The following is an 18,892-nucleotide window of genomic DNA, read 5'->3' on the forward strand; positions in this document are numbered from 1 at the left end:
CCCTCTGTGGAGCTTGGCTTAGGTGTTTGGTCCGGGAAGCTGTGTAAGTTCGAGATACTGCTGCTGCCCAAAGACCTGAGGTCACAGGTCAGTTTCCAGAACCTGAAAGGGCAGACAGTGGAAGATCTGCCTGTCATCAGCTTACTGGTGAGGCTCCGAGGTACTTTCAGACTTGCCCAGTCCTGTTGAAGTCAACTTTAGGGGAGACACGAAGAGAAGCTGGCCGAAAAGCTGGCTGAACGGATTGAGGAGAGATGCGAACACATGGATGAGAGATGTTCTGCTACAATGGAGAATACTGGCGTGGAGACAGCTGTAGAGGATACCAGGCTCAAAAGACATTCATGAGACATATTGAACCTCACTGATACTGGCAGAAACATACGGAGTGCCAACGTGGACTTGAGGAAGTTCCTCAATTCTCTTCTCCAAGAACGGGTCCAAGGTCCCTGACGTCTGCAAGAGAAGAGATGGCAGAGATGATCAAAACGCTCCTGTTCTTGGAAGAGGTCATGGGAATCCACACTTCCCAAGGGGCATTCCCAAGCCATTCAGACCAGAATTCACCAAGCCCAGGTAAGCCTTTTCCCAGGTTTGGGCCTAGCTAGCAAGCACTTGCCTTCCCTCCCCTCCACACAGGCATCCATTTTGAAGGATCAGTAGCTGAGCTGCAATGAAGCCATTACGAGTAAAACAAGCCCCTCCTAGAATCAGAGTTCCTCCAGCTTCACACTCTGTGAACAACAGTGAACTCCTTAAAGGTCCAATAAACTTGGCTGAAATAGATAGGAATTGAATACTTAGCTCACACCTAGAAACGATGGCCTTCCGCTAGATTCAGCAAATGTTGTGCTTATGTCTTCCCTGGGGTGAAGGGAGTGTGGTAAGAGAGGGGAATCTGACTGAACTTGAATCTGTATTAGGCCTCAATTTTTCAAGACAGTATAGGTAAATAGTACAAGTCAGAAAGGGAACTGTACTGTAAAAGTCGCCAATGATATAAAAGACACAGCTTATGTGGATCGTCTTTCACTTGAGTCAAGCCCCCGTGGGCACTATATCATGCGGGTGCAGACTTGGTTGCGTTAAATGGCTTTACCCAACATGATCGGATGATTAAGCGTTCTCATCACTGATAGAAGAACACCTGGTTCTCCATAGACTAGCATAATAGCAGCAGGGTTCTCCTAGCTAGAATGCCTCTAGGTGCTTTTGGATTCAAACCTAAATGTATATATTTGGTTTCTTTCCTCTTGTATTTTCCTAGAGAGGGATGTTACCCCTTGAAATGCCAATATTGGCCAGTAGGTGTCTTTGGGAGTAAAGGGCACCAATGCACAAGTGTATCCAAGTTTGGGGGTTATTTCAAGTTTCCAATAGTTATTTCATGGTTCCTGTTGGTTTCGGAGGCTTCAACCGTAAAGAGCCGACATGAACCCTTTAACAGTTTGGACTGCCAATTTGCATTCTATCTGTCTAGGTTTTCCGTCGAGCTGACAAAATGTTACCAAAATTGACAAGTCTGGCTTCTAGGTCGATTGAGTGTGTTTCAAAAAATAACTTCATTTCCGTATAACTCCCAAAACATGTAAATGAATTCTTTTAAACTTCTTAAAGACTGCAAATGAGATATCAACACAATGTCAAAACAGGTGTATTCGGACCATCCCTCCCACCACGGCTGTATAGAAACAAAGAGCTAAGCAAATATCACATTTCTGTGAAATGTATCTGGATAGTGTTGATTCATCGATGCCCAGTTGGCAGAGAAGAAGTGCAACCTGCACTCACTCGCTCCCATGAACAGAGCAATGGAAACATCCACTCACCCAGCCCTTGGCACAGGACACTTGCCGAAGAGAGGTCTGTTACTTCCAAAGACAGGATGAGGCCTCAGGACACCTGGAAGCAGGAGAAGGCAAAGCAGGAAATGGAATCCAGTGAGGGTCTGACCCCTGGTGATGGAGCAACAAGGGTGAAACTCTGTTTAACTTGGACGCACACTCTCAAGCGGACAGGAGACATGGGATAGAAGGTGATGTGCTGAGATTTACAAGAGTGCACAGCAGATGCTTGGCTGACAGAACTCAAAGAAACCAGCGCAAAATATCCCCACAGTTGATTCGGAGTCCAAGATCCCAGCTGCCACATTTGAGGTAGCAGAGGCAACGTTCTGTGAGGGATAGGGCTACGAATGATGGCACACGCTGAGTCTCAGGGATCTGGAGTGCATTGTGGGATGTGGTGGGTCGAATCAAGAGAGCAAACCAAAATGTGTACCAATGATAAAGCATCAAAACTGGTCACGTGGTTGAGATTACCAATATGTCCCATGGCCACAGCCAGTGCATCTGCAGGACCAGGGACCAATTGGGCATTTTGCCAATAGAGCACGTGTGGGGCTGAATCAGAGATATCGTTCATCTGGTCTGAGGGATCCAGGGGGCCTTGGTTTTGAAATCAGAATGAAAAGACTTAGGATCTGCTACATTCATAACCTGGGCTGGGATTATGGTTTGGTTTGAGGCACAGGATGCGCAACAGCTGTGTGGTTGCCTTCGTGCACCCGTGCCACAAGGATGAGAGGACAAGTAAGAGTGGTCCAAGTCCACAGCGTTAGAAGAGGAAGCATTACCTACAGCATTATCTCCCTAAAGCGGATGCTACATTTTGGATGGCACCAGCACGGTACGGCACCGAGGACACCAAGGTAGGTCTGCGGGATCATTCCAGCAGGCCCTGATATGTGACATCCATAGATATGCATTCCACTGGTGTTTCTGTAGACAGAGAAGCTCTGAGAAGAACTGCTTTCATTGGCACATTCCCGTGGAACTACAAAGCACAAGCGCACTCTCAGTTTGCTGTTTTGGAAACACTCCAAAATGACATAGAGCAGAATGCAGAGCTGAGAACCTTTAAAAGCTTCATTTCCACAAGAGGAAGTGTCCTGCGCACTTTCAGAATTGTGAGATAAGCATTATCAAAATGAAGTTATGCAAATCGAAATAGTATTGGTTTTTCATCAAAACTAATGCAACAACAGCAATTGGAGATATACCAGACAACACACACAGGAACACGATATGGCATCAATGTCTAGGAGAAATTGTCCGCACAGAAATCCCATGGAATTGCGTAGAGCCAAAAGTCTAAAATTTTCACTTAACAAAGCCCTAGAAGTCCACATTACATACCTGATATTACCTGAGCAGTAGAGGTGAAGAAGTACAGTAAAAGAAACAGGAAGTACCATTTTCAGTTCCAAAGATATTGAAGGCCCAAAAGATAAGCTTTCAAACAACTAGACTGCAAAACGCTATCCAGACCATGTGTTGAAAATGGAGGTCAGGAAATCACTGAAAAACAACAGTGTCTCAGAATCACATAAGGCAGAATACCGGAAAAGGGGAAGAGAAAGTCTAAAGACGAGCCAAAAAATATCAGGAAACTCAATGGATGTGATAATATCAGGGCTAAAATTTAGTCGTAAGCAGACTAGATAATGCAGAGGGACGCGTGAATGACTGTGAAGACATGGGATCAGAAAAACCTCGGTCAGAAGCAGACATAGGAAAGCAAGTGCAAAGCAATGTAAACATTGCTGTTGAACCCTGGGTTAAGACAGGGCATGAAAGACTAGAATTCATAAGGGTCCCAGATGGAAAAGCAAGAGATAAGGAAACAAAAAATGTCTGAAAATTTATCTGTAGAAAAATCAGACTGAAACTTCCTGAAAGCCAAGAAAGAATCATGTATGCGAATTCAGGAATTACACAGCATCCAAAGGAGGTGGAATCCCAATAGACCTACCAGCAGCTGTATGATTCAAATCAACAAAGCTCACGAATATCACAGTGATTTAAAATGCACCTGGAGGAAACAACATAGTCACAAGGGAACCTCAAGAGGGGATTCAGCTGATATCTCGGCAGCAATATTGCAGGAGAGGGAGGAGTGCCAGGACACAGACCATATCCTGAATGGCCAAATGCTGCCACCTAGGGGAGCCTATGCCACATGACCGCCAGTCCTAATAACGGCAGAGCTAGAAAATTCCACAAACCGGCAAATCTTAAAAGAATTCAGCAGTTCAAAACTTATCCTACAAGAATGGTTGAGAAATCTACCCTGAATAGAAAAGCAGCAAGATGAAATGGAAAGAAGAAACCATTATTGGAAATGCAAGAAGAGCATGAGTGGCAAAGAAGAAACAAGAAGAAGGCAAGGAGGACATCAAAACCCTAAAGATGGGAGAGGGAAGCAGGAAATCATAGGTGATTGGAAGCACTCTCTTAAGTGAATCAGCTTATTTGACTCTCTGTTTCAAGCTTAAGGAGAGATGCATGGCCTGTCGTGTTTGCAATACAAGCGAGAAGCAGACCAACAAAGAATCAAACCAACAAACAAACACCAAAATGGTACGGTTGGCTGATATTTACCAAGGGAACCATGATTATTCAAAAGAAAATACTTAAGGTGATGTCAAGGATCATTCAGCATGCATCAACCCATTATCGCGGCTTGCATGTACTCAGCACACTTGTATTCGGAGGCGTGCATTCATATTCGTAAATTTTGATTCATAAGAACATATCGTGACCTAACCCTAATGCCGATTTGGAATCAAATGGATTCCTAGTCCGTGATGTAGACTTGTATGTCTTCCAACAGGATGAAGGAATGCCATATTCTAGGCTACGTAGAGAAGAATTGTAAGAAGCCTATAACAAAGGCAAGTAGCTCTGCCAAAGTGTACTAAGAGCAAAAGAGACTGACAGCAAAGTGCACATTGGGGTTGGTTTCATTTCTTGGAATTTCAGCCCCCATGAAACCAATGGATCCATGTCCTGAGAGTGCGGGTGTTTCAGCAGAAATCAGGCGACGCATATGTATTCCGGGTGTACGGATATTATAGGAACATAAGTCTCCTTTAGTGGGTCTCTGTGTACTGTGAACTGTTAGAAAGTTTAAAGACGTGTGAAACCATCAACTGAAAAGGGACACACTTCCCTCCATTGGTACTGTGCATAGAGATCTGAACAAAAGGAAAGAGGGAAGAAGAAAGGCCCATGGGACGCTAGTGGGTAGAATCACATTTACCTTAGGAACTTCTCGTCGGATGCAGCCCCTCCCCCAACACTGACAAGATGCAGCAGCCATTGGGGATGGCAGTTAGCGGTTGGATTCCAGGTGGAATGTTGGTGTGTACCGCGAGGCTTGTTGTGGCTGTTGGATCCTAGGTAACCGGGCAGAGTTCTGTGGGTGGATCAGTGTGATGGAGGGGCTGCCGCCCTCTGTGGAGCTTGGCTTAGGTGTTTGGTCCGGGAAGCTGTGTAAGTTCGAGATACTGCTGCTGCCCAAAGACCTGAGGTCACAGGTCAGTTTCCAGAACCTGAAAGGGCAGACAGTGGAAGATCTGCCTGTCATCAGCTTACTGGTCAGGCTCCGAGGTACTTTCAGACTTGCCCAGTCCTGGTGAAGTCGACTTTAGGGGAGACACGAAGAGAAGCTGGCCGATAAGCTGGCTGCACGGATTGAGGAGAGATGCGAACACATGGATGAGAGATGTTCTGCTACAATGGAGAACACTGGCGTGGAGACAGCTGTAGAGGATACCAGGCTCAAAAGACATTCATGAGACATATTGAACCTCGCTGATACTGGCAGAAACATACGGAGTGCCAACGTGGACTTGAGGAAGTTCCTCAATTCTCTTCTCCAAGAACGGGTCCAAGGTCCCTGACGTCTGCAAGAGAAGAGATGGCAGAGATGATCAAAACGCTCCTGTTCTTGGAAGAGGTCATGGGAATCCACACTTCCCAAGGGGCCTTCCCAAGCCATTCAGACCAGAATTCACCAAGCCCAGGTAAGCCTTTTCCCAGGTTTGGGCCTAGCTAGCAAGCACTTGCCTTCCCTCCCCTCCACACAGGCATCCATTTTGAAGGATCAGTAGCTGAGCTGCAATGAAGCCATTACGAGTAAAACAAGCCCCTCCTAGAATCAGAGTTCCTCCAGCTTCACACTCTGTGAACAACAGTGAACTCCTTAAAGGTCCAATAAACTTGGCTGAAATAGATAGGAATTGAATACTTAGCTCACACCTAGAAACGATGGCCTTCCGCTAGATTCAGCAAATGTTGTGTTTATGTCTTCCCTTGGGTGAAGGGAGTGTGGTAAGAGAGGGGAATCTGACTGAACTTGAATCTGTATTAGGCCTCAATTTTTCAAGACAGTATAGGTAAATAGTACAAGTCAGAAAGAGAACTGTACTGTAAAAGTCGCCAATGATATAAAAGACACAGCTTATGTGGATCGTCTTTCACTTGAGTCAAGCCCCCGTGGGCACTATATCATGCGGGTGCAGACTTGGTTGCGTTAAATGGCTTTACCCTACATGATCGGATGATTAAGCGTTCTCATCACTGATAGAAGAACACCTGGTTCTCCATAGACTAGCATAATTGCAGCAGGGTTCTCCTAGCTAGAATGCCTCTAGGTGCTTTTGGATTCAAACCTAAATGTATATATTTGGTTTCTTTCCTCTTGTATTTTCCTAGAGAGGGATGTTACCCCTTGAAATGCCAATATTGGCCAGTAGGTGTCATTGGGAGTAAAGGGCACCAATGCACAAGTGTATCCAAGTTTGGGGGTTATTTCAAGTTTCCAATAGTTATTTCATGGTTCCTGTTGGTTTCGGAGGCTTCAACCGTAAAGAGCCGACATGAACCCTTTAACAGTTTGGACTGCCAATTTGCATTCTATCTGTCTAGGTTTTCCGTCGAGCTGACAAAATGTTACCAAAATTGACAAGTCTGGCTTCTAGGTCGATTGAGTGTGTTTCAAAAAACAACTTTATTTCCGTATAACTCCCAAAACATGTAAATGAATTCTTTTAAACTTCTTAAAGACTGCAAATGAGATATCAACACAATGTCAAAACAGGTGTATTCGGACCATCCCTCCCACCACGGCTGTATAGAAACAAAGAGCTAAGCAAATATCACATTTCTGTGAAATGTATCTGGATAGTGTTGATTCATCGATGCCCAGTTGGCAGAGAAGAAGTGCAACCTGCACTCACTCGCTCCCATGAACAGAGCAATGGAAACATCCACTCACCCAGCCCTTGGCACAGGACACTTGCCGAAGAGAGGTCTGTTACTTCCAAAGACAGGATGAGGCCTCAGGACACCTGGAAGCAGGAGAAGGCAAAGCAGGAAATGGAATCCAGTGAGGGTTTGACCCCTGGTGATGGAACAACAAGGGTGAAACTCTGTTTAACTTGGACGCACACTCTCAAGCGGACAGGAGACATGGGATAGAAGGTGATGTGCTGAGATTTACAAGAGTGCACAGCAGATGCTTGGCTGACAGAACTCAAAGAAACCAGCGCAAAATATCCCCACAGTTGATTCGGAGTCCAAGTTCCCAGCTGCCACATTTGAGGTAGCAGAGGCAACGTTCTGTGAGGGATAGGGCTACGAATGATGGCACACGCTGAGTCTCAGGGATCTGGAGTGCATTGTGGGATGTGGTGGGTCGAATCAAGAGAGCAAACCAAAATGTGTACCAATGATAAAGCATCAAAACTGGTCACGTGGTTGAGATTACCAATATGTCCCATGGCCACAGCCAGTGCATCTGCAGGACCAGGGACCAATTGGGCATTTTGCCAATAGAGCACGTGTGGGGCTGAATCAGAGATATCGTTCATCTGGTCTGAGGGATCCAGGGGGCCTTGGTTTTGAAATCAGAATGAAAAGACTTAGGATCTGCTACATTCATAACCTGGGCTGGGATTATGGTTTGGTTTGAGGCACAGGATGCGCAACAGCTGTGTGGTTGCCTTCGTGCACCCGTGCCACAAGGATGAGAGGACAAGGAAGAGTGGTCCAAGTCCACAGCGTTAGAAGAGGAAGCATTACCTACAGCATTATCTCCCTAAAGCGGATGCTACATTTTGGATGGCACCAGCACGGTACGGCACCGAGGACACCAAGGTAGGTCTGCGGGATCATTCCAGCAGGCCCTGATATGTGACATCCATAGATATGCTTCCACTGTTGTTTCTGTAGACAGAGAAGCTCTGAGAAGAACTGCTTTCATTGGCACATTCCCGTGGAACTACAAAGCACAAGCGCACTCTCAGTTTGCTGTTTTGGAAACACTCCAAAATGACATAGAGCAGAATGCAGAGCTGAGAACCTTTAAAAGCTTCATTTCCACAAGAGGAAGTGTCCTGCGCACTTTCAGAATTGTGAGATAAGCATTATCAAAATGAAGTTATGCAAATCGAAATAGTATTGGTTTTTCATCAAAACTAATGCAACAACAGCAATTGGAGATATACCAGACAACACACACAGGAACACGATATGGCATCAATGTCTAGGAGAAATTGTCCACACAGAAATCCCATGGAATTGCGTAGAGCCAAAAGTCTAAAATTTTCACTTAACAAAGCCCTAGAAGTCCACATTACATACCTGATATTACCTGAGCAGTAGAGGTGAAGAAGTACAGTAAAAGAAACAGGAAGTACCATTTTCAGTTCCAAAGATATTGAAGGCCCAAAAGATAAGCTTTCAAACAACTAGACTGCAAAACGCTATCCAGACCATGTGTTGAAAATGGAGGTCAGGAAATCACTGAAAAACAACAGTGTCTCAGAATCACATAAGGCAGAATACCGGAAAAGGGGAAGAGAAAGTCTAAAGACGAGCCAAAAAATATCAGGAAACTCAATGGATGTGATAATATCAGGGCTAAAATTTAGTCGTAAGCAGACTAGATAATGCAGAGGGACGCGTGAATGACTGTGAAGACATGGGATCAGAAAAACCTCGGTCAGAAGCAGACATAGGAAAGCAAGTGCAAAGCAATGTAAACATTGCTGTTGAACCCTGGGTTAAGACAGGGCATGAAAGACTAGAATTCATAAGGGTCCCAGATGGAAAAGCAAGAGATAAGGAAACAAAAAATGTCTGAAAATTTATCTGTAGAAAAATCAGACTGAAACTTCCTGAAAGCCAAGAAAGAATCATGTATGCGAATTCAGGAATTACACAGCATCCAAAGGAGGTGGAATCCCAATAGACCTACCAGCAGCTGTATGATTCAAATCAACAAAGCTCACGAATATCACAGTGATTTAAAATGCACCTGGAGGAAACAACATAGTCACAAGGGAACCTCAAGAGGGGATTCAGCTGATATCTCGGCAGCAATATTGCAGGAGAGGGAGGAGTGCCAGGACACAGACCATATCCTGAATGGCCAAATGCTGCCACCTAGGGGAGCCTATGCCACATGACCGCCAGTCCTAATAACGGCAGAGCTAGAAAATTCCACAAACCGGCAAATCTTAAAAGAATTCAGCAGTTCAAAACTTATCCTACAGGAATGGTTGAGAAATCTACCCTGAATAGAAAAGCAGCAAGATGAAATGGAAAGAAGAAACCATTATTGGAAATGCAAGAAGAGCATGAGTGGCAAAGAAGAAACAAGAAGAAGGCAAGGAGGACATCAAAACCCTAAAGATGGGAGAGGGAAGCAGGAAATCATAGGTGATTGGAAGCACTCTCTTAAGTGAATCAGCTTATTTGACTCTCTGTTTCAAGCTTAAGGAGAGATGCATGGCCTGTCGTGTTTGCAATACAAGCGAGAAGCAGACCAACAAAGAATCAAACCAACAAGCAAACACCAAAATGGTACGGTTGGCTGATATTTACCAAGGGAACCATGATTATTCAAAAGAAAATACTTAAGGTGATGTCAAGGATCATTCAGCATGCATCGACCCATTATCGCGGCTTGCATGTACTCAGCACACTTGTATTCGGAGGCGTGCATTCATATTCGTAAATTTTGATTCATAAGAACATATCGTGACCTAACCCTAATGCCGATTTGGAATCAAATGGATTCCTAGTCCGTGATGTAGACTTGTATGTCTTCCAACAGGATGAAGGAATGCCATATTCTAGGCTACGTAGAGAAGAATTGTAAGAAGCCTATAACAAAGGCAAGTAGCTCTGCCAAAGTGTACTAAGAGCAAAAGAGACTGACAGCAAAGTGCACATTGGGGTTGGTTTCATTTCTTGGAATTTCAGCCCCCATGAAACCAATGGATCCATGTCCTGAGAGTGCGGGTGTTTCAGCAGAAATCAGGCGACGCATATGTATTCCGGGTGTACGGATATTATAGGAACATAAGTCTCCTTTAGTGGGTCTCTGTGTACTGTGAACTGTTAGAAAGTTTAAAGACGTGTGAAACCATCAACTGAAAAGGGGCACACTTCCCTCCATTGGTACTGTGCATAGAGATCTGAACAAAAGGAAAGAGGGAAGAAGAAAGGCCCATGGGACGCTAGTGGGTAGAATCACATTTACCTTAGGAACTTCTCGTCGGATGCAGCCCCTCCCCCAACACTGACAAGATGCAGCAGCCATTGGGGATGGCAGTTAGCGGTTGGATTCCAGGTGGAATGTTGGTGTGTACCGCGAGGCTTGTTGTGGCTGTTGGATCCTAGGTAACCGGGCAGAGTTCTGTGGGTGGATCAGTGTGATGGAGGGGCTGCCGCCCTCTGTGGAGCTTGGCTTAGGTGTTTGGTCCGGGAAGCTGTGTAAGTTCGAGATACTGCTGCTGCCCAAAGACCTGAGGTCACAGGTCAGTTTCCAGAACCTGAAAGGGCAGACAGTGGAAGATCTGCCTGTCATCAGCTTACTGGTGAGGCTCCGAGGTACTTTCAGACTTGCCCAGTCCTGGTGAAGTCAACTTTAGGGGAGACACGAAGAGAAGCTGGCCGAAAAGCTGGCTGAACGGATTGAGGAGAGATGCGAACACATGGATGAGAGATGTTCTGCTACAATGGAGAATACTGGCGTGGAGACAGCTGTAGAGGATACCAGGCTCAAAAGACATTCATGAGACATATTGAACCTCACTGATACTGGCAGAAACATACGGAGTGCCAACGTGGACTTGAGGAAGTTCCTCAATTCTCTTCTCCAAGAACGGGTCCAAGGTCCCTGACGTCTGCAAGAGAAGAGATGGCAGAGATGATCAAAACGCTCCTGTTCTTGGAAGAGGTCATGGGAATCCACACTTCCCAAGGGGCATTCCCAAGCCATTCAGACCAGAATTCACCAAGCCCAGGTAAGCCTTTTCCCAGGTTTGGGCCTAGCTAGCAAGCACTTGCCTTCCCTCCCCTCCACACAGGCATCCATTTTGAAGGATCAGTAGCTGAGCTGCAATGAAGCCATTACGAGTAAAACAAGCCCCTCCTAGAATCAGAGTTCCTCCAGCTTCACACTCTGTGAACAACAGTGAACTCCTTAAAGGTCCAATAAACTTGGCTGAAATAGATAGGAATTGAATACTTAGCTCACACCTAGAAACGATGGCCTTCCGCTAGATTCAGCAAATGTTGTGCTTATGTCTTCCCTGGGGTGAAGGGAGTGTGGTAAGAGAGGGGAATCTGACTGAACTTGAATCTGTATTAGGCCTCAATTTTTCAAGACAGTATAGGTAAATAGTACAAGTCAGAAAGGGAACTGTACTGTAAAAGTCGCCAATGATATAAAAGACACAGCTTATGTGGATCGTCTTTCACTTGAGTCAAGCCCCCGTGGGCACTATATCATGCGGGTGCAGACTTGGTTGCGTTAAATGGCTTTACCCAACATGATCGGATGATTAAGCGTTCTCATCACTGATAGAAGAACACCTGGTTCTCCATAGACTAGCATAATAGCAGCAGGGTTCTCCTAGCTAGAATGCCTCTAGGTGCTTTTGGATTCAAACCTAAATGTATATATTTGGTTTCTTTCCTCTTGTATTTTCCTAGAGAGGGATGTTACCCCTTGAAATGCCAATATTGGCCAGTAGGTGTCTTTGGGAGTAAAGGGCACCAATGCACAAGTGTATCCAAGTTTGGGGGTTATTTCAAGTTTCCAATAGTTATTTCATGGTTCCTGTTGGTTTCGGAGGCTTCAACCGTAAAGAGCCGACATGAACCCTTTAACAGTTTGGACTGCCAATTTGCATTCTATCTGTCTAGGTTTTCCGTCGAGCTGACAAAATGTTACCAAAATTGACAAGTCTGGCTTCTAGGTCGATTGAGTGTGTTTCAAAAAATAACTTCATTTCCGTATAACTCCCAAAACATGTAAATGAATTCTTTTAAACTTCTTAAAGACTGCAAATGAGATATCAACACAATGTCAAAACAGGTGTATTCGGACCATCCCTCCCACCACGGCTGTATAGAAACAAAGAGCTAAGCAAATATCACATTTCTGTGAAATGTATCTGGATAGTGTTGATTCATCGATGCCCAGTTGGCAGAGAAGAAGTGCAACCTGCACTCACTCGCTCCCATGAACAGAGCAATGGAAACATCCACTCACCCAGCCCTTGGCACAGGACACTTGCCGAAGAGAGGTCTGTTACTTCCAAAGACAGGATGAGGCCTCAGGACACCTGGAAGCAGGAGAAGGCAAAGCAGGAAATGGAATCCAGTGAGGGTCTGACCCCTGGTGATGGAGCAACAAGGGTGAAACTCTGTTTAACTTGGACGCACACTCTCAAGCGGACAGGAGACATGGGATAGAAGGTGATGTGCTGAGATTTACAAGAGTGCACAGCAGATGCTTGGCTGACAGAACTCAAAGAAACCAGCGCAAAATATCCCCACAGTTGATTCGGAGTCCAAGATCCCAGCTGCCACATTTGAGGTAGCAGAGGCAACGTTCTGTGAGGGATAGGGCTACGAATGATGGCACACGCTGAGTCTCAGGGATCTGGAGTGCATTGTGGGATGTGGTGGGTCGAATCAAGAGAGCAAACCAAAATGTGTACCAATGATAAAGCATCAAAACTGGTCACGTGGTTGAGATTACCAATATGTCCCATGGCCACAGCCAGTGCATCTGCAGGACCAGGGACCAATTGGGCATTTTGCCAATAGAGCACGTGTGGGGCTGAATCAGAGATATCGTTCATCTGGTCTGAGGGATCCAGGGGGCCTTGGTTTTGAAATCAGAATGAAAAGACTTAGGACCTGCTACATTCATAACCTGGGCTGGGATTATGGTTTGGTTTGAGGCACAGGATGCGCAACAGCTGTGTGGTTGCCTTCGTGCACCCGTGCCACAAGGATGAGAGGACAAGTAAGAGTGGTCCAAGTCCACAGCGTTAGAAGAGGAAGCATTACCTACAGCATTATCTCCCTAAAGCGGATGCTACATTTTGGATGGCACCAGCACGGTACGGCACCGAGGACACCAAGGTAGGTCTGCGGGATCATTCCAGCAGGCCCTGATATGTGACATCCATAGATATGCATTCCACTGGTGTTTCTGTAGACAGAGAAGCTCTGAGAAGAACTGCTTTCATTGGGACATTCCCGTGGAACTACAAAGCACAAGCGCACTCTCAGTTTGCTGTTTTGGAAACACTCCAAAATGACATAGAGCAGAATGCAGAGCTGAGAACTTTTAAAAGCTTCATTTCCACAAGAGGAAGTGTCCTGCGCACTTTCAGAATTGTGAGATAAGCATTATCAAAATGAAGTTATGCAAATCGAAATAGTATTGGTTTTTCATCAAAACTAATGCAACAACAGCAATTGGAGATATACCAGACAACACACACAGGAACACGATATGGCATCAATGTCTAGGAGAAATTGTCCGCACAGAAATCCCATGGAATTGCGTAGAGCCAAAAGTCTAAAATTTTCACTTAACAAAGCCCTAGAAGTCCACATTACATACCTGATATTACCTGAGCAGTAGAGGTGAAGAAGTACAGTAAAAGAAACAGGAAGTACCATTTTCAGTTCCAAAGATATTGAAGGCCCAAAAGATAAGCTTTCAAACAACTAGACTGCAAAACGCTATCCAGACCATGTGTTGAAAATGGAGGTCAGGAAATCACTGAAAAACAACAGTGTCTCAGAATCACATAAGGCAGAATACCGGAAAAGGGGAAGAGAAAGTCTAAAGACGAGCCAAAAAATATCAGGAAACTCAATGGATGTGATAATATCAGGGCTAAAATTTAGTCGTAAGCAGACTAGATAATGCAGAGGGACGCGTGAATGACTGTGAAGACATGGGATCAGAAAAACCTCGGTCAGAAGCAGACATAGGAAAGCAAGTGCAAAGCAATGTAAACATTGCTGTTGAACCCTGGGTTAAGACAGGGCATGAAAGACTAGAATTCATAAGGGTCCCAGATGGAAAAGCAAGAGATAAGGAAACAAAAAATGTCTGAAAATTTATCTGTAGAAAAATCAGACTGAAACTTCCTGAAAGCCAAGAAAGAATCATGTATGCGAATTCAGGAATTACACAGCATCCAAAGGAGGTGGAATCCCAATAGACCTACCAGCAGCTGTATGATTCAAATCAACAAAGCTCACGAATATCACAGTGATTTAAAATGCACCTGGAGGAAACAACATAGTCACAAGGGAACCTCAAGAGGGGATTCAGCTGATATCTCGGCAGCAATATTGCAGGAGAGGGAGGAGTGCCAGGACACAGACCATATCCTGAATGGCCAAATGCTGCCACCTAGGGGAGCCTATGCCACATGACCGCCAGTCCTAATAACGGCAGAGCTAGAAAATTCCACAAACCGGCAAATCTTAAAAGAATTCAGCAGTTCAAAACTTATCCTACAAGAATGGTTGAGAAATCTACCCTGAATAGAAAAGCAGCAAGATGAAATGGAAAGAAGAAACCATTATTGGAAATGCAAGAAGAGCATGAGTGGCAAAGAAGAAACAAGAAGAAGGCAAGGAGGACATCAAAACCCTAAAGATGGGAGAGGGAAGCAGGAAATCATAGGTGATTGGAAGCACTCTCTTAAGTGAATCAGCTTATTTGACTCTCTGTTTCAAGCTTAAGGAGAGATGCATGGCCTGTCGTGTTTGCAATACAAGCGAGAAGCAGACCAACAAAGAATCAAACCAACAAACAAACACCAAAATGGTACGGTTGGCTGATATTTACCAAGGGAACCATGATTATTCAAAAGAAAATACTTAAGGTGATGTCAAGGATCATTCAGCATGCATCAACCCATTATCGCGGCTTGCATGTACTCAGCACACTTGTATTCGGAGGCGTGCATTCATATTCGTAAATTTTGATTCATAAGAACATATCGTGACCTAACCCTAATGCCGATTTGGAATCAAATGGATTCCTAGTCCGTGATGTAGACTTGTATGTCTTCCAACAGGATGAAGGAATGCCATATTCTAGGCTACGTAGAGAAGAATTGTAAGAAGCCTATAACAAAGGCAAGTAGCTCTGCCAAAGTGTACTAAGAGCAAAAGAGACTGACAGCAAAGTGCACATTGGGGTTGGTTTCATTTCTTGGAATTTCAGCCCCCATGAAACCAATGGATCCATGTCCTGAGAGTGCGGGTGTTTCAGCAGAAATCAGGCGACGCATATGTATTCCGGGTGTACGGATATTATAGGAACATAAGTCTCCTTTAGTGGGTCTCTGTGTACTGTGAACTGTTAGAAAGTTTAAAGACGTGTGAAACCATCAACTGAAAAGGGACACACTTCCCTCCATTGGTACTGTGCATAGAGATCTGAACAAAAGGAAAGAGGGAAGAAGAAAGGCCCATGGGACGCTAGTGGGTAGAATCACATTTACCTTAGGAACTTCTCGTCGGATGCAGCCCCTCCCCCAACACTGACAAGATGCAGCAGCCATTGGGGATGGCAGTTAGCGGTTGGATTCCAGGTGGAATGTTGGTGTGTACCGCGAGGCTTGTTGTGGCTGTTGGATCCTAGGTAACCGGGCAGAGTTCTGTGGGTGGATCAGTGTGATGGAGGGGCTGCCGCCCTCTGTGGAGCTTGGCTTAGGTGTTTGGTCCGGGAAGCTGTGTAAGTTCGAGATACTGCTGCTGCCCAAAGACCTGAGGTCACAGGTCAGTTTCCAGAACCTGAAAGGGCAGACAGTGGAAGATCTGCCTGTCATCAGCTTACTGGTCAGGCTCCGAGGTACTTTCAGACTTGCCCAGTCCTGGTGAAGTCGACTTTAGGGGAGACACGAAGAGAAGCTGGCCGATAAGCTGGCTGCACGGATTGAGGAGAGATGCGAACACATGGATGAGAGATGTTCTGCTACAATGGAGAACACTGGCGTGGAGACAGCTGTAGAGGATACCAGGCTCAAAAGACATTCATGAGACATATTGAACCTCGCTGATACTGGCAGAAACATACGGAGTGCCAACGTGGACTTGAGGAAGTTCCTCAATTCTCTTCTCCAAGAACGGGTCCAAGGTCCCTGACGTCTGCAAGAGAAGAGATGGCAGAGATGATCAAAACGCTCCTGTTCTTGGAAGAGGTCATGGGAATCCACACTTCCCAAGGGGCCTTCCCAAGCCATTCAGACCAGAATTCACCAAGCCCAGGTAAGCCTTTTCCCAGGTTTGGGCCTAGCTAGCAAGCACTTGCCTTCCCTCCCCTCCACACAGGCATCCATTTTGAAGGATCAGTAGCTGAGCTGCAATGAAGCCATTACGAGTAAAACAAGCCCCTCCTAGAATCAGAGTTCCTCCAGCTTCACACTCTGTGAACAACAGTGAACTCCTTAAAGGTCCAATAAACTTGGCTGAAATAGATAGGAATTGAATACTTAGCTCACACCTAGAAACGATGGCCTTCCGCTAGATTCAGCAAATGTTGTGTTTATGTCTTCCCTTGGGTGAAGGGAGTGTGGTAAGAGAGGGGAATCTGACTGAACTTGAATCTGTATTAGGCCTCAATTTTTCAAGACAGTATAGGTAAATAGTACAAGTCAGAAAGAGAACTGTACTGTAAAAGTCGCCAATGATATAAAAGACACAGCTAATGTGGATCGTCTTTCACTTGAGTCAAGCCCCCGTGGGCACTATATCATGCGGGTGCAGACTTGGTTGCGTTAAATGGCTTTACCCTACATGATCGGATGATTAAGCGTTCTCATCACTGATAGAAGAACACCTGGTTCTCCATAGACTAGCATAATTGCAGCAGGGTTCTCCTAGCTAGAATGCCTCTAGGTGCTTTTGGATTCAAACCTAAATGTATATATTTGGTTTCTTTCCTCTTGTATTTTCCTAGAGAGGGATGTTACCCCTTGAAATGCCAATATTGGCCAGTAGGTGTCATTGGGAGTAAAGGGCACCAATGCACAAGTGTATCCAAGTTTGGGGGTTATTTCAAGTTTCCAATAGTTATTTCATGGTTCCTGTTGGTTTCGGAGGCTTCAACCGTAAAGAGCCGACATGAACCCTTTAACAGTTTGGACTGCCAATTTGCATTCTATCTGTCTAGGTTTTCCGTCGAGCTGACAAAATGTTACCAAAATTGACAAGTCTGGCTTCTAGGTCGATTGAGTGTGTTTCAAAAAACAACTTTATTTCCGTATAACTCCCAAAACATGTAAATGAATTCTTTTAAACTTCTTAAAGACTGCAAATGAGATATCAACACAATGTCAAAACAGGTGTATTCGGACCATCCCTCCCACCACGGCTGTATAGAAACAAAGAGCTAAGCAAATATCACATTTCTGTGAAATGTATCTGGATAGTGTTGATTCATCGATGCCCAGTTGGCAGAGAAGAAGTGCAACCTGCACTCACTCGCTCCCATGAACAGAGCAATGGAAACATCCACTCACCCAGCCCTTGGCACAGGACACTTGCCGAAGAGAGGTCTGTTACTTCCAAAGACAGGATGAGGCCTCAGGACACCTGGAAGCAGGAGAAGGCAAAGCAGGAAATGGAATCCAGTGAGGGTTTGACCCCTGGTGATGGAGCAACAAGGGTGAAACTCTGTTTAACTTGGACGCACACTCTCAAGCGGACAGGAGACATGGGATAGAAGGTGATGTGCTGAGATTTACAAGAGTGCACAGCAGATGCTTGGCTGACAGAACTCAAAGAAACCAGCACAAAATATCCCCACAGTTGATTCGGAGTCCAAGTTCCCAGCTGCCACATTTGAGGTAGCAGAGGCAACGTTCTGTGAGGGATAGGGCTACGAATGATGGCACACGCTGAGTCTCAGGGATCTGGAGTGCATTGTGGGATGTGGTGGGTCGAATCAAGAGAGCAGACCAAAATGTGTACCAATGATAAAGCATCAAAACTGGTCACGTGGTTGAGATTACCAATATGTCCCATGGCCACAGCCAGTGCATCTGCAGGACCAGGGACCAATTGGGCATTTTGCCAATAGAGCACGTGTGGGGCTGAATCAGAGATATCGTTCATCTGGTCTGAGGGATCCAGGGGGCCTTGGTTTTGAAATCAGAATGAAAAGACTTAGGATCTGCTACATTCATAACCTGGGCTGGGATTATGGTTTGGTTTGAGGCACAGGATGCGCAACAGCTGTGTGGTTGCCTTCGTGCACCCGTGCCACAAGGATGAGAGGACAAGGAAGAGTGGTCCAAGTCCACAGCGTTAGAAGAGGAAGCATTACCTACAGCATTATCTCCCTAAAGCGGAAGCTACATTTTGGATGGCACCAGCACGGTACGGCACCGAGGACACCAAGGTAGGTCTGCGGGATCATTCCAGCAGGCCCTGATATGTGACATCCATAGATATGCTTCCACTGTTGTTTCTGTAGCCAGAGAAGCTCTGAGAAGAACTGCTTTCATTGGCACATTCCCGTGGAACTACAAAGCACAAGCGCACTCTCAGTTTGCTGTTTTGGAAACACTCCAAAATGACATAGAGCAGAATGCAGAGCTGAGAACCTTTAAAAGCTTCATTTCCACAAGAGGAAGTGTCCTGCACACTTTCAGAATTGTGAGATAAGCATTATCAAAATGAAGTTATGCAAATCGAAATAGTAT

At 45.3% G+C, this 18,892-nt stretch overlaps 2 long non-coding RNA genes across 2 annotated transcripts; both read right to left on the reverse strand.

Moving 5' to 3' along the window:
- Positions 1–262: 262 nt before the first annotated feature.
- LOC140693096 (uncharacterized) lies at positions 263–5,205 on the reverse strand. Its single transcript, XR_012068752.1, has 3 exons — positions 5,104–5,205; positions 1,830–1,902; positions 263–456 (listed from the first exon to the last, which is right to left on the reverse strand). It is a non-coding gene; the product is annotated as an uncharacterized lncRNA (long non-coding RNA).
- A 5,642-nt stretch (positions 5,206–10,847) lies between these two features.
- On the reverse strand, positions 10,848–15,815 carry LOC140693097 (uncharacterized). Its single transcript, XR_012068753.1, has 3 exons — positions 15,689–15,815; positions 12,415–12,487; positions 10,848–11,041 (listed from the first exon to the last, which is right to left on the reverse strand). It is a non-coding gene; the product is annotated as an uncharacterized lncRNA (long non-coding RNA).
- Positions 15,816–18,892: the final 3,077 nt, after the last annotated feature.

Source organism: Vicugna pacos, unplaced genomic scaffold (assembly GCF_048564905.1).
Source record: "Vicugna pacos unplaced genomic scaffold, VicPac4 scaffold_19, whole genome shotgun sequence".
Taxonomy (NCBI): domain Eukaryota; kingdom Metazoa; phylum Chordata; class Mammalia; order Artiodactyla; family Camelidae; genus Vicugna; species Vicugna pacos.